This window comes from Oryzias melastigma, linkage group LG10 (assembly GCF_002922805.2).
Source record: "Oryzias melastigma strain HK-1 linkage group LG10, ASM292280v2, whole genome shotgun sequence".
In the NCBI taxonomy this organism is placed as follows: Eukaryota; Metazoa; Chordata; class Actinopteri; order Beloniformes; family Adrianichthyidae; genus Oryzias; species Oryzias melastigma.
The window spans coordinates 15404878-15421497 of record NC_050521.1 but is presented as its reverse complement, the minus strand read 5'-3'; the positions used below and the strand labels follow the sequence as shown (position 1 = coordinate 15421497).

At 40.5% G+C, this 16620-nt stretch overlaps 1 protein-coding gene across 2 annotated transcripts in view; it reads left to right on the top strand.

The window, feature by feature from the left end:
- The window catches only part of ndst1a (N-deacetylase/N-sulfotransferase (heparan glucosaminyl) 1a), a 49001-nt gene continuing 32381 nt past the window's right edge, over positions 1 to 16620 (top strand). Inside the window, exon 1 of one of the 2 annotated variants that reach the window (XM_024283162.1) lies at positions 1 to 211. The gene's annotated coding sequence lies outside the window, so the exon portion shown is untranslated. Of the gene's footprint in view, positions 212 to 3922; positions 5114 to 16620 lie in introns of those variants that run through there. The other variant, XM_036213783.1, reaches the window with a different exon arrangement.

The window sequence follows — 16620 nt, the reverse complement described above, 5'->3', positions numbered from 1 at the left end:
CCTGTTGACAGTTATGGGCTACTGCTGGGTGCACAGAGCTGCAGAAAGAGAGGGGCTTCCTCACATTTCCAGATTTCTCCCAGCCGAGTCGGCCGTGCCGCTTCCATATTACGGACAAACAGCGAGCCGAGACCCTTTTCTGTTCACTCGTCGACATTCAGCGCCGCTCTCCTTCTCGCTGGCGTGAGCGTCCGAAATCTGCTAAGACGAGGTGAGTACGTCGACACAAAAACAAGTGTGCTGGCGCTGCTTTTCGCTTGTGTTTGGTACCGAGAAGCCCCGCCGCGCGCTCTCTCCCAGGCCGGGCTCGTGTTCGCCGTCTGGCTCGCGCGGGGCTGAGGCCACTGTTTCGGCCTGGCTCCCCTCGATTGTGAAGATTAAAAAACCCTAGAGGCAGCGTTCAGTTTTTGGATAGCTCCGACGCGAAAAAAATGAAAGACGGCCACGTTTACTGCTGGAAGTTTAGTACCCGGCAGAAGCTAGAGCTGCAGCCGGCTTGCTCCGAGATTTTCACGGCGGAGTACGATGATCGAGTCCCGCGAATGCATCAGCGGCCACCGAGCAACTTGTTTTGATAACTTTGTAGCCGCTGCGGTGCGTTTAATGCCGTAAAAATGCTCGTTTCAAGTGACTCCGAACACCACAGTGGAACAATATCCTAGCTTTTTTCCAGCGCCTCTGATAAAAAAGGCAACGAGTGTGTGCAAATTCAAATGAAAGGATGATGCTTCTTTCACCTCATTCTGCAAGTCCGCACATGACAAGAGGCGGACAAAAGACTTGAAGTGGAATGCAATGGCTCACAACACCATCTCTTTTTAAAAACGATTGAGTGGGATTTGGCTCTCAGCTGTGGTGACAGGCTCTGTGTTGTGATACGACGCGTCGGATTATTATGACCTGTAGTAATCCCTTACTGGCTTATTATTTACGAAGGTTTTTAGATGAATTTATGTAACCATCTCAAGCACGAGCAGCCCTCCTGGATCGGAGAGCATCCTATGACGCGGGATTCTCCAAACTTATTTCGTGGGGAAAGTAGGACGATGGGATTGGGGGCTTTTAATTGGTTGTTTCTTGCGAGGATTGGAGCGGTGTCTTCCTGGACGCGCGAGGCCAGTTTTGCTGCTTCCTTTGTTGGAAGAGCAGAGGTCTCTCTCCACCAAAAGCTGCAGATGTTCAGTAATATAAACAGTGATGGTTTGTGTGGAGAAAAAAATGGGGCAGTCCAGACCTGCCTGAAATGGTTTACCTTGGGGTGCTCCTAGCTGAATAAGAGATTACAGAGAAGATTGACTCATGCTGGAAACGCATTTGGCAAAGTCACAAGGACTTTTGCAGAGCACATTCCTTCAGCTGCACTCTGGCTTCATGAGGTTTATCTGACCGGTGCTTCATAGTATTGTTACCCATAAGCCTTCAGTTGCCACATGTTCCAGCTTGCATTTTGCTGATTGAAAAATATAGGGCTTATTCCATTTGAAGATTACATATTAAGAGGAGGAGGGGGGAGCAAAAAAAAAAAATGATGCAGGATGGTTGCTGGCATGCTTGTAAAATTTGCTGAATCTTAAGTTGTGTTCTGTTTATCCACGCCAACTGTTTGTCTGGTTGTTCTAAACCTCCATCTGACTTGCTGCCACCGGCTGCCAAACGCTCTGTGATCCGGCGGCTTTCAGCTGCCAGAGTGTTGCTGCGTCCATTTGATCATACATCAGCATCTCCTCGCTTAGATATATCTTGGGATGCAATACCTGCGCGCCAAGGCCGATAAAAACACTGTAGCTATGACAAATTGTGTCACCAAGCGGCACTTTTGTCAGGATGAGGGACGATCGGACTGTTTGTCGGAACACATTGTTTGCCTATTGGAGCCCTGAGTGCCTTATTGTTATCTCCACCTAGAGGAGGATGTCAACATAATTGTGTGCAGTAACTCTACCATCACGTTTAAAGGCACACAGAGTAATTGTTGGGAGCTACAGGGCTCACAACATGCCAGCTCTTGTATTTTTCCATGTCACTGCCCCTTGTAGGCACTCTCAGTGTGTGGGGAGCAGACCTCTCTTTAGAGTGGAGCTAAAGCCAGGCATCTTTCCAAAACTTGAGCCCCCCTCATTTTTTTTTTCTTTTTTTGTGGATATAAACCATGCTTTGTGCCTCAATACTGAATCATAAAGTAATGGCTTACTTCACTAAATGCTACAATCTCCTATTGGAATTGGACTTCCTGTAGATTGACAAAGTCAGATGTTTCCTCACTGCATTGGGATTTTGAGTTCAATATGCTAACAGTATGTAGTAATAGGTTACATTTTCACGCCGCGAAGGTTATGAAGTGTCAGATCAAAGGCAGCTCAGGAAAACCAAGTTTTAGCAAACCATATGATGCCGGCTGTAATCCTCAGGAAAAACCCGGAGAGTCGCTTTTCGAACAGTGCTAGTCTCCATTAGACAGTTGGCAGGCACTGGGGGTGTCCACATGTGTGACTGCCTGGCTAGGCTAGCTGCGCAGCTGAATGCTACACTATGCAGGCAGATCAGATTACTGAACGATTAGCCATGGCCTCCTATCCGCGGCTGAGGGAAATGATTTTCCACTGTCATAACTCCCTTGACTGAATTACACAGACCAGTGACTCATAGATACTCTATACAGGTTGGAGGACTGCATGGCATAATTGTTGCTTTCTTTTGGGGAGTGGTTGTACCTTTGTTGTATAGAAGTCAATGGTTTTCTAATTGAGATTAATGTGGTTTATCTTTCTGTTTTTTAACTCTAAAGTTGAAAGTTTTAGTGTGTCCTGCAATAACTAATGGAGAATGGAAGTTTAATTTCAATAATTTGTGAAACAGTCCTGAGAACGTCTTTCTGCCCTTCTATGTGCCAAAATTGAGAGCTCCTTAAAAAAAAAAAAGGAGTAAATCCTCCAGACCTCTGTTGGAATTTTGCTGAATGGAAACAGAGATGAGAACAGGAGAGGCTATCGGTGGCTAAGGCTGGACCATGTTTCCAAGGTGCATACCCACCCCCCGAGGCAGGAATCCGATACATTCCACAGGCTCCGGTATCCAGACAAATAATGGTAACTGGGGTGTAGCGTTTCATCAGGTGACTGGGTCATAAGTGTTGGGAAAGGAAGAGCTATGTCATAGGCTCAGAGCTGGCCGGCTCTGGTTTCTCGTAGGGTCAGTAAGTGGGCCAGGAGAGCGGGAAGTTATACGAGATATGGATTTACAGCAAGAGAAGACTTCTTTTTTTATTTTTATTGCTTCTCATTTTAACACACCCATTTCCTGTCTTCACTATTTTGGTGCATGGTTTCAGTCATGTACAGTGGTTTGATCCCTTTCTGATTTTGTAGGTTTCCCTACCTTGAAAGAAATTGACGGCAGTGAGAGATAATAATCAACTTTAAATAATGTATATACAGTATTTTCTGCACTATAGGGCACACCACATTAAAAGATGCATTGTCAATGTCAAATGTCACACCAAGCTACAATGTGCATTCAGTGAGACAAAAGAGTCAGAGATAAGTCCATCAGTCAGACTTTATCAACTGTTTTCACAGCAATTCTAGAACTTGTTTGTGACACGCTACACATTAGCAATGTTAGCATGTTTGCAATACATGTAACTCCCAACCTTGTTTGCCACAAATAAACAAAACAGACTGATACCACTAAAACAAATATTACTGTGACTACACGATCTCCCAACCTTGTTAATAGTAACTTGTGGAAACAAGTCTCACATCACGACTTGTTAGTCAAGTTAATATATTTACAATAATGCCAAACCTTGTTTGCAACTCTTAAAAAAACAGACTGACGTTGTGACAGAGTGCCGTGTACCTCTGAAAATGGCTTTGACATCAGTAAACACCACTAGAATTAACCCATAAGTATTTTGTTCTTTAAAAAGAAAAAGCGGTTTTAAGTACGATTTTTAATGCCAAAAATACGGTAACATTTATTTTTATTTCACTGAGGGAAACAAGTATTTTATACTTTTAGTAACCATTATTAAAAGTTCTGGTTCACACATACTAGTTAGACTCTCCTACCGGTCCACCTGGGTTGGGCAAACCAACAAAATCAGCAAAGATCAAATCATTATTTCCTCCACTGTAGGTGATATTCTTTAAGTGATTTTTTTTTTTTTCACTCCCAGACCATCTTCTTTGTGTTCTGATTAAAGATTGTCAGTTAAAAAGAAAAATCCCACACCGATGATGATTATAAGACATTGAGCCCCGTGTAATAACTCGACTTCCTCCTTCTCTCGGGTCGGTTCTCGTACGATTTTCAACTCTTGGTTGAGTTTCAGAACTGCCTGCACTTTAGCCCTTCAGCTAAAGGCTATTTTTACTGCAAGACACAGAAAAATGCCCTGTTTTATTTAGTGGTCAAAAAACAAGCTGTCGGGTGTTAATGGACTTCACCTCAGCCATTTCGATGGACCCTCAGGGTACGGCGCGCTCATGCACTCGGCGAGCCAGCTCTCTGCACTGGCCTGTTAATGAAGCCATTTTCAGAGATGGAGAGATGCAGTAATGGGAACGCACCACTTCACTGCAGGATATTCTAACCCCGTCTTCATCATAAGTGCTATCAGTCATCGGATACGATTACAGTTTTTTTCCCCACTTTTCCCATTTAGGTGTTTCAAAATTTTGTATTTATTGATTTTTTTTTTTTTTTATCCCCAGCCTGAGATGAATCTGTTTTTGGTCTGCAAAGCGCTCAGGTGCACAAACTAATGTCCAAAATTGTTGCAAAAGTTATCTATTTTACCATTTACTATGTTTCTCTCAGTTGCTACACGGTGGACTTTAAGCTCAAATCGTTGGACTCAAAGTTCAGGGATGTGAACATAAAGGGGAAAACAGGTGGCGGTGGTGGAGGGGCAGGGGGTGTTTGTACTGTTGTCTGATGCCTTCCTTTGAATGTTTGAATGCATCGCAGATACCACACACAAAGTCTCAGCCAGTGTCAAAGCGTGCACGCCCTTTACCGTGAATGCCTCGCCCTGAATGCAGCGTTGATGCACGGCCTCCAGCCGATGCGAACGGAAAAATCCGAGCCCTTTGTGAGAAGTGCATTATGGGTAAAGGACAAAAGTTTTCTACATGCATAGTTACTGTGGTGTTTTAAGAAGACATGCATGTTGTTATATCCTTGTTTTCGAATACATGTGGGTTGTTATGCATAAATTGGTGTGTTTGCAGCCTTTTTAGCTTGGCTTTATTTTCAAATTATTAGTGTTCTTGTGTAATTTTAGTCCAAATTTGTCTGTTTTTTGGCTTTCAGAGGAAATCTTTCTTTTATGCAAGATAATCTTGTTTCTATTTTTTATACTTCATAATAGACAGATGATGTGGTCGTCAAGACAAGTGCTAACCAGAACGGATGTTAAAAGAAAATTCTGTTGTTGCAGACAAAAAATTACTGTGAACAACAAAGCAGAAGAGTTTAAACTTCCCTTTATGTTGCAACAACTAATTTGAAGATGTTTATACAAATAAAGATGTGGAGACTGGATAACTGTGAGCAGAACCAGTGCCAGCACTGACGCCTCTGTCCCTGCTACACCCAATGACAGATTTCCAGCTTTAGACTCTGAAGAAAGTGACAGGGACTCTGCTTTTCTTTCTAATACAACTGTTTTTGAACTCGGCTCTCAAGCTCAAATATACATGTGTATATATATTAATAGTAATTTAATTGCCTTGATCTTTCACTTTTTAAATAGATGGCAGTTACTGATTGGCACATGGGGGTATAATGAGCTGGGAATCAAATGCTGCAATCTCAATTTGTTCAAGCTTTTAAATGCAATTGCAGCGAAAGATAAGGGTCGGAATAGCTTTCCATCTGAGTGCTGCATGTGTTTCATGCTTAATATTAGAATTGATTGTTGTAATGCATGCCAAGTTATGCATCAAACTGAACAAAAGAGGAGCAAACTAACGAGCATTCCTCATAGCTGGATACATTATGTTGGTGTGTATAAAGCTGAAAAGAACTCTAGAACCATGAAAACTATAAAAAATAGTAATAAATAATGTTTATATTTATGCATTTTCTTGAGCAATTTAGTAGTCTTTACTGCTGTGAAAGCATGGATGCACAGGGTTTGAGCATTTCCCTTTGTTAGTTACTGCAAATATTTAGCTTGAACTTTTTGCAAAATTGCAGTTGTCTTTATTAGAATCTGAATGATTTTGTGTTGTTTGTTTCTTCATGCTTATATATTTTATAGTTCTCATTTGCTATTTGAATAAAAGTTAAATGACTTACTGCAGGAATGGCTTTAAAATAGGTGGGGTAACAAAGTGGATTGTGCTCTAAAGCTTATGAGCAAAAAATAAAGCAGATGAAACTAAATCTGAGCATCCTCATGTCGCCAGTTTGTAAAGATTCGTTATCTTTCAATCTGAGGAGAGCACACAATCAATGTCTTTCTCGTTTCTGGGTAAGTTCTTTCTGGAAAAGATCGTATTTTGACAAAATAATCAAGGATCTGTAAATTAGTCTTGAACAATGGTCGGATCTTTCTCCGGAAAGGCGCTGTGTGTGGACAGATGTTCTGCAGCGCAGAGAAAAGATTGGAGAGATCTGCAGAGTCAGCCACAACAAAGTTTGCAGACCGAAATGAAGAACTTGTGGCTTTGTTATCTCCTATGGTTGATTGGTATCTTTTTCTTTATCAGCTTTAACTGGAGACTGACTTATCAGCCATTGAGATATTTGTTGTTGGTTTTTAAGGTTAGTAAACACAATTTACCTACCGCACAGATACAACTCTTTTCCTGTCACATCATAAATGTTGAGATTTTTATCTCCAAGCACAGAAATCAATGTATTGATAAAAAACCAGTTAGAATTTTAGCTTTAAAATAAAGACAACTGTAGTTATGTGATGAAACGAACTAATCCTAAATACTAAAACTTAGTGGAGTGAAGCTCACAGCAGCTAACATGGAACAATAATCACCAGTTTAACTTTAGTAATGCTAAATTTACAGTACGGAGCATTATGTCCTGTACTGCATTATCTAAACTCTTTTATCTTGTTTAATGTAATGCACAGACTGCTTATGTCATTGTCCAGTGAAGCAGTTTGTTTTTACAGTAGATTATCCCGAGTCTATATTAAGTCTGAAGTTGTTTAATCTTTTTTTAATCTGGAGAAAAACATTTTTTGGCGCAAAAATGTAGGTATGGCACATTTTTTGTACTATGATCCAAAAACTGTTGGTTTTTAAACATATATATATATATATTCATGTAAAACTCATTTTTGTACTTGCATTTTGAATAGAAAAGGCGCTATAAAAAACTTCAATTTGTGTGCTGCTGGTTCTGACAGAAAAATGGGACTCAACAGTAAGGATGCGTGAAATGAGGAAATTTGCAACAAGCAATATTACTGATCAGTTTTGTAATGATGATAGGTCTTTTCATGAACAAATAGCTAAACACAGCAGTTTTACGTAACGTAACATAAATTATACTCCAAATGACCTATGACATCTACGCAGGAGTCGGGCACCTTACATTCGTCTGATTGGTCAAATGTGTAAGGACTGTATTTGATTCATTAAAGAGAGATTGTTTGATCATGTGTGCAAATGTTTAAGCTAACCTGTTATTGCAGTTTACGTCTTTTACGGATAAGTATTGCTGATATTGGGATGACAAAACATTTTTGGTTTGTTGTGCAGACCTACTCAACATGTCAAATCTTCAACAACATAAAATGAATTTATAAATCAAATTGACAAGGAAGTGTAGAGATTTCTGTAGATCTATACACCATGCTAAAATGAAATTAGAATGACAGAAAAATGTAATAAAGAGGAGTGCCGAGGAAATTTACCCTCATTTGTATATTTTTGAAAATGTGTTCCGAATTTTAGTCAGATGATTTTTCTGTTATATGAATCTGTTGTGAACTGCAGCATACCCCCCAAAAAATGCTGCAGTGGCAAAATCATGTGTGTGTGCAAAGACATCCCAATAAGATGGACGCTGTCGATGGACCTTTCTGTAGAATTTTCATTTACACCAAAAGACCACCTCAGGCCTCCTGCCAAGGTGATTTTTTTTTCTCAATTGACAGGAAGACAGAGATATCCATATGACTACACATGATGGATGAAACGGCAAATATTTACAGCTGTCTAGAAACATATTGTATGCAGACAGACACGAGAGGGGTTACCAGACAGGCAGGTTAAACAGTAAACTTCCTTGTATTTTACAGTTCTATATCCAGACATGTCAGTTGCTTAAACTACAGGTCGTATCTTTTGATTAATGCATGGATGAAGGAGGGCCGAGTGATGATGGAGCAAAAACAAGAACAACAAATGTGCAGCTAATTGAGATCCTTTTGTTCAAAAGATTTCTTTAATGATGGCTCAATCAGCAACAGACAAATAAAAAGATGAAATGTTCCACTGCACAGGCACAAAAAATACTGAAGCAGAGGGGAATTAAAAAAAAACACACACACCCATACACACAGGCAAACTGGGAAGCATAGCGAGAACAGAAAAAACCTAACAAAAGATAGTCGGAACAGAATGGTGCCGAGCAAAACACACCAGAACAGGCTGTAATTGTGTTGTGCAGGACTGACCCCAGCGCATCCCAGCAGGCAATGCATGATGAATGGGCCTGGCTATGACTACATCTCACACCCCCCCTCCTCCTCACATGCTCTTTTCTCTCCCTCTCTTCTCTGTTGCCACTATTAGCCCTCCTTCTGTCCCTCCCTTCTCTCCCCCCTCCCCAAAAAAACCACACTCTATTCAGCTTCTGCCATCCCGCAAGATTAATTTGCATTCAGGGCACTTAGTTCTTGTATTGTGCTCTGACACAATGACATATTACAGTGCACAGCACACCTATTAAACATATAGTCTAGCTTGAAGAACAATGGTTTTTTTTGTGAGATGTTATGATGGAGTGCAAATGCGAAGGGGGCGAACCGTGTAGACTCGACTCTGCCGGTTACAAACACGGAAAGTCTCTGACACACAAGTCACAGCAGAATCATTACAGGAACAGTTAGATAACCTCGATTAATGATTTACTAGAGCCAAACTAATAAAGTGGGTCAGACTCAGCTGGCAGTAGTAGCTAGAGCAAAGAGACCTTCAGGTTAGGCTGTGTGTGAAGAGGAGCAGCAGCGGAGGAGAGCCAGTAAAAGGAAATTAAAGAGGGAGAAAAAGCATGGAGGTGTTAGTATTACACCACTCTAGACCCTCAGGAAAGAGACTGTAATACATGGGAAATGGTCTTTTTTTTTTTTTTCTTTTTTCCTTCAGCTTTGTCACTCCCTTTCTTCTTTCACTGTTCCATCTTGCCTGAGTCTGCAGGGAAAGGAAAAGAGGCAAAAAAGGAGAGCAAATTTAATTTGCTACACCATCTCTAGCCATCATCCACCATGCCTATGGGCAAAAAATGGATTCTGGAATTCGTAAAGATGAGAGAAATAAAGAAATAAAACATGGCTCTCAGGGGGAGGCGTCAGACAATGACACAGAGGGTGGCTGGGCGAAATGGGAGCCGAGTTTGAGGAGGAGCAGTCAGTTGGGAGGTGGTCTGGGTGACAGTTATGTTGGCCAGATATTAACCGGCATGAACTACCTCTGAGGCGGGCCACCTGGGGAGGCCATGGGGTTACCAAACCGTCAAACCAGGCTGTGTGAAAGTAACCACTGCTGATGGGACGTCATTAAACTCAGAGGCTACTGAGAAGTTAACGAGGCATTACCTCACCCTGTCACACTCGCAGGGGAGACGCAGCATGAAGTTTTGCTGCATTTTTCTCAACCACCCCCCAAGCGCACCTTTAGGGTGTTGCTCAACAAAGGGCTGACGTCAGCAGAGAAGCTTCGACAAGAGAGGAAAGCAGCAGGAAAGATGGTGGACAATGAAGACAGGGAAGGTTGTTGATTGTGGTAAAGTCACGTCTTGCTCAGTTCCCCTCCGGCACATCTATCCCTGTCACATATGTCTTATGAGGACTCAAAACGGCAATGCCAGAGCCTTCCCCGGCTTCAAATGGCTGCTTTGCTGTGTTAGATCAGAGGGAGAAGATGAAGAAGAAAAGGGAATACACAGGGCGTGCTTATGTATGGCTGCAATATTGTTACGGGGTGTCACTCTACATTTCTCTCACCAAAACTCAAATGGAATTTCACAACTTTTAAAGACCCACTTTGATTAAAAATAATAAGTTGCATTCTGGATTACATGGGAAGGTTTCTTTACATTATTGGAGATTATGAGTGTCAAAGACACAGAGGTGCTTGTTTTGTTCATCAGATACAGTTTGAGATTAAAGTCTGTATTTATGAACTCTTATATCTGTACTCTCCTGGGTGATCTAGACCTTAATCAAGACCCTTTGAGCTTTATGGCTCCACATGCAAAATGACTTAAACATGTCTGTTTAAACTTCAAATACTAAGATAAAACCACTGGGAGCGCTTTTAAAATAGATCAAGCATGATTGGAGTGGGTCTTTAAAAAGAAGAGAATCTCTATTATGTCATACCAAGAGCTGATGGATTTGGTTCGAATTGCAGCTGAGAGTTGGGGGGCCACTAGTAAGAGAAAACAAGCACAAATGTCCAGCCGAGTGCACAGCTCGGTCCAAACACCTGTGCTCGATTCACCACACATGTCCTACCACTTAGCTCTTCACAGAGGGGGTGGGGTTCTGTTTGTGTTCACAGGCTTGCACCAAAGTTCCTTTAGTTCTTCTTGGAGCCTTAGGACAGGCTCTTCTGTGAGCTCCACATCCCTGCTGCTGCTGGGGCCCACTCTGCAGCCGTGACCCAACGTGACCTTCTCAACAGACCCTACTCGAAGCTGCACTCTCAGACTAAAACTGAGCAAACCTGGCAAAGCAAATCTCATTCATATTGCTGTCATTCCATGTCTCCAGCTGACCCAGCTGTGGCTTTGCTCACCTTTGGCTTGCAAACATTTGTCCTGCACATGCACAAGAACAGGTGTAAAACACACACAGACACACACACCATCCTGCTACCACCCAGGATGGACGAGGCAGCAGACTGAGCAGACACAGCTCTGCTGTGGATCACTGGAGTGGTTTGCTTGGAGTTGCCAGAAGCTCAACCTGAGGTCAGCACTATTACAGTTCTTTCCACCTCAGCAGTTCAAAATGGAGAGTAGATATCATCAGCCTTGCTCAGTCTGTCTATACTACACTGATTTGAAATGGAGAAGATCCATATCTGTAGCCATGCACTAATAGTTTCCACTCAACCATTAGGTTAGATGGAAAATCTGAGCTGTTTGGATGCTGCTTGCATGCCACAAATCTTTGTTTACAGTGAAGTTAAACGCGCTGACAGATGGAAGCTGACTGGGCACCAGATGACTTTGTTGTGATGTGGTGGTGTCTGCTTTGGGGCAAGGAGTCACGGAAAGTGGAGCAAAATGGTTCAATGGCAGCACTGGGCACCAGATGCCTGAGAAGTTTTGGTCTGACCTGGTGGGAATACATGACGCTTTGAGCTCATCTACTCTGACAGTAAAGCGTAGGAGCCTGTCAAAAACCTGCCTGCTTTTCTGCTTTGTGGTTGTCATGCCTAACAGGTCTGTCATCACGCACTGACAAAGCAAAACTGAAACCATGGCGCGATTCTTGGTGGGCGTTCACTTCTTGAAAATCACAACAGCGTTCTAGATGGACTGTAAAGGAAAGGTTTGTTTTTTTTCCACATGGCTTCAAATCACAACTAAAAACTTGACATTGATGAGACTAAATTCCAGTAAGGAACTGTTAGCTCTTGAATATAAAGAGTGTTCATTTTAAGATTATTACTATTTTCTTCTCATATTTTTCCAAGTTCCTTCCCCTTTAAATAGAAGAACACGCACAATGGCCGCTATGAAAGTCTTAAGAGCTACAAATACATCCACTTATCACCAGGTTTTCCTTTTCATAAATAAGAGCATACCAAAATTCATGTGTCCTTTTCACATGAAAAGTTGAATAAAGTACTTTAAAAACCACCAACAATAGAAAAACCTACCTTCTGGTCAGTTCCTTTTTATTTAATCTAACAAACACCATTATCTTAGGCGGTCTTTGAAAGATATCAACACCTTTCCAAATTAAACTCGCCTGGTATGAGGTACAGGGTGGTAGTAACTAATAATATAATTTGAAAGCGCCTTTCAAAACTCTCAAGGGTACTGTACAAAGTAAAATAAATATAAAAACACAACAATTAATCAAAGGGTGTTGTCACCATGTCTAAAATTGGCAAAGCTTTTGTCTTGCACTGTTTTAGCGCTTACATGACAATGTTGTAATCAAAATGTTGTCAAACTGAATCAGACCTAATGATCCGGCCAGAGTTGGAATTGCCAGCTTTTGTATGTTTTGCTTGTTAGTGATGTAGTCAGCTTCTGCTGATAAGACCCTTTTTAAAATTGATGTTTAATAAGAATTTTTTTGTTATGCACTGAAGAAATATGGCCTTTACATTAGTAATACGTTGTATAATATTTTGAATGAAATATTTAGAATTGCAAATTTAGTTGATTCTTCAGTAAATAATCCGCCAACGATGTTCATAACATGACATGCACTCCCTTAATTTTTATCTTCTTTGAAATAGGTTTTCTTTGTTGACACGTATTTTTTTTGCTTTGCATTGTTTGGAGCTTCATTGCGTTTGGGCCATGAATTTGTTACTGACAGACTTTTTATTTATTGTTTTAAATGTGTGCAACAGGAAAAAGAGAAACACACCCTAAGGTCCCAGAAGTTCAGCTTCTCCCAGAGAATGCACTGGAGGGTGGCTTGGCTGTTGAGAGCTAATGTCAGGGCCAAAAATTGAAAGAATTAAAATTTATAGCCAAAGTATGCAACAGTGCTAAGCATCTGGGAGCTATTGCAAACAATAGATTATCTTCTGCAGACTAAATGTCAGACTGCAGTTTTAGTTCTTTTCTCTGGACTCAGTCAACATTTTGCCTTTCTTGACAACCCTGGAAGATTAGATAAGAAAAGAATAGAAAACAGACCTAGCAATAGTTAATTTGACAAAAATCTATCACTTATCTTTCTTCCAGGTGAACGATGTCTTTGAGATTACATTGCTGTTTGGCCTAAGATTACATAGTATCACATTATGTTTTTGTTGATTACATTGATCTCGCACTTTAGTACTACGATTCATAGAGTATATTGTATCAACCCACAAGGGTGTTGACCCATACAGATGTTACAGGTTTTTGGGTTCTCCAGGCCCATAGAGGGTCATAGAAAGGAGCAGTTGCACCTTAAGGAGAACACAGGTGTGTCTTGCAGTTGCTTTGAGGCTCGTTGAAATGAAAGGTACAATTATTATGCTTTTGGTATTTTGTGAAGTATTTGTACGTTGCACGTGCTTATGAAGTACAGATAACAGGTTAAAAAAAATTACAACACTCTTGCATGTCACCTACTTCACCCTTACTTTACCATAGCTTGTTGAATAGGTGTTCACTATGACCTATCATACAGAGCATTTCTGCAGAAAAGTCTGCATGAACATTTTCATTCTACAGGCTCACCAAACAGTCTACGACCTTGCTATTTTTTTGGACCACCTGCAAGCCCTGTTTAGTGTTGCCCATTTTATTTGCTTGGAGACAATCGATATCTAGCCATAAGAGCAGTTTTGACAAAGCCATTAATGGTTATACATCCTAACATGTAATTAACCCCAAAATCAAGTAAATTTGCAGGTAGTTGAGCTTAACTGAAATTGCCATTCATACTTATCTCTCCTATCAATAAAAATATGACTGAATTGTTTTAACTAGAACAAATTTAACCTGCTCCCAGAATCAACAGGGTTGCTAAATACACCTGCTCAAGTGTGTCTCAAACCTGCAGACACAGCAGTGTGTCTGTCATCAAGTGATCTTTCTGCGTGCTCTAATGAAGCTCTGGAGATGTGAAGACATGCCTCGCATTTCACTCTTCACCTAATTGTGTTGATGTAGAGGCCGATATTAGTGTGCTGGTGGATAATCTGCTCAGTGAGAGGAAATGGTGAAACCATCAAGGGACACAACACAGCTAATTACATTTGCTTATGGTGAGGCATGACTGAAGGGACATCTATCAAAAAGTACGGCAAAAAAGATAGAACTTGGCTTCTCTTTGTTTTTCATTTTTTGTTAAACTGCATGTCGTGTCTGATATGGAACACAGTGGGAAAGTTTCAACATTCATTACCGATCCACATGTTATCTTTTCAGCAAATTCCTATTCTGATGAGGCCAAAATTGAATTGAAGCCGCACACATAGCTGCTGCTGCTTGCTGCCCAAAGAAAATATGTGGGGATCTCTTGACGGATTGGCGTTCAACGTCTCTGACTCTGATTGAAGGCAAACGTTCAGCTTTTGCTACTAGAAAGTCAAAGGTAATGAATTAATAATGAAGACAAGACCACTAGAGGAGCTGTCAGGAGGAGGTCAGCAGCTTTTCTTTTCAGTTTGCAAAGCAGGTAGCTTGGAGTCCAAATGAATTCAAGTATAATGTTTTTATTTTTTTTTATTTTTCCATCTTCCAGACACAGTAATATTAACCTCATCTCCACTGCTTCGGCCTCATGTGACCTCCAGTCATCTCTCATGAGAAGTAGTCAAATGTTCTGCCGCTCAGGGTCTTCTGCCTCCCTGGAGTTCTTAATGCATTATGACTCCATCGCTCGGGGGGGAGGATGGATCCAATAATATATTAATATGGTGTTGTGAGCTGTCACACAGCACTTGGGTAAAGAATTACTACGCCAGCAAAATTTTCTGCAAAGTCATACTCTTGATTGGGCTCCTTTCAAAGGCTGCCATTAGCCCCCTTTGATTTTATTTCTAATGCCAGCCCATTGGCTGTGACATCAACATCATTCATTCCCAACACTGACCACCATCGGCACTCACACCGCCCGCTTTTGTCTGATGGATGTGGCCTGGTGGTGCTCATCTGTCTGTAAGTGGAGTGTCGTCTTCTCACCCCGGGCTCTAACTGGCTGAATTTTATTTGACCTCAGGATCTGACCACAAGATGCGTACTTTATTCACATAGGATGAAGGTGTTTATTGTGATATGCAGAATAAACGCAGAGGCTGAGTTCTCCAGCTGCTGGCTTCTGCACAGACAGGAAGGGCGAGTGAATCTGTTACTGAAAGATTTACAGAGCTGGGTGTTTACTGTTTGCAGAGGTTTTCAAGAGCCTACAGTCTAAATTTGGCTTGTTCCATGTCACTGCATTCATTTGTTTGCATAAACAATTTTTGAATAACTGCCTGTAGACATTAATCTACCTATTAATCCGCTAAAAGGAAAAACATCAAGACCTTCCCTGTAAGTCCTTCCTTTCGTCATTTTTTTCCCTTTTTTTTCTAAATTTAAAGACTCTGTAAAGTGTGATTTGAGTTTTTATAGACATGGCAGCTTGTCTGAGGTCTGTACTGTTTACAGCTGGGTGTGATCCTTATATTTTTATATATTTTCCAACTGCTTTAAGCTCTGAGCTTGAATATATGAAAGTAAAATGAGCAAAATTTCTTAAAATATTGACTACATTATGTGAACCCATAAGTCTACAAAAAATATAACTGCATCACTAAAGGTTGTTTTTTTGTTGAATTACATTACAGGACTGTTATCCCTTTGTGATCTTTTTTTTTTCTTTTTTGAAGTCGATCCTTTTCGTTGAAAAGCTCTTTAGAGGTGAAATGATTGAATTACCAGTGATTGAAGTAGACAGGGTCTGAGCTTTCAAAACTCTTCCACTAGGCCCCAGATATATCCAGTGCTATGCTTTTAGAATAAAACGAGCAGAATTGTGTCTTGTGTGTACAGACAAACAACTTTAAATCACAAGCTCACACTATTTTGCCTCTTTTCTCTCCAGGTGAGATATTAGTTGATTTTTTTTTCTTTTCTTCCTTTTACAGTCTATATCAAAAGAAGATGCTATAATCAATATTATAAAAACTTATTTCAGGTCCTCACAATAAGCTTAAACCGTGTAAAGTTAACTTTTTTTTATCTAAAAAGACCATATTCTAATTTTATGTTGTCCATATACTAGATTCAATGTAATGAACTTGGTCTATATGTTGAAAAAAATTATTTTTATTCTATTTACATTTTTTACATTTTATGTAGATGCCTTAAAAGATTGTAATTACTTTGACAGGAGATTCAATAGAAGCTTAGCTACATAAAATTTATGAATCTATAATTTTGTGATCAGAATTTTTCAACTTTAAATTACTAAGAATACCCATGTTTAAGCCTTAAAGACCCCATGAAACTGGGTTTTTGGTGTTTTTAAAATGCTCTTATTCTGTGGCATTTTTCTGACGGGAGACATACTGGTATATAAAGAAATTTAAGCCTAAAATTACATTTATGAGTATTCCTTTTTCAAATAGTTGTGAATCAGGAGTAGGTGAAAAAATAATGTTTGAAATAGGTGGGCTGCAAGCTCCATGCATCCACTTGTAGACAAATAGATCCATGTACGTCTTTGTTTTCCTCAACTGACCTGACACA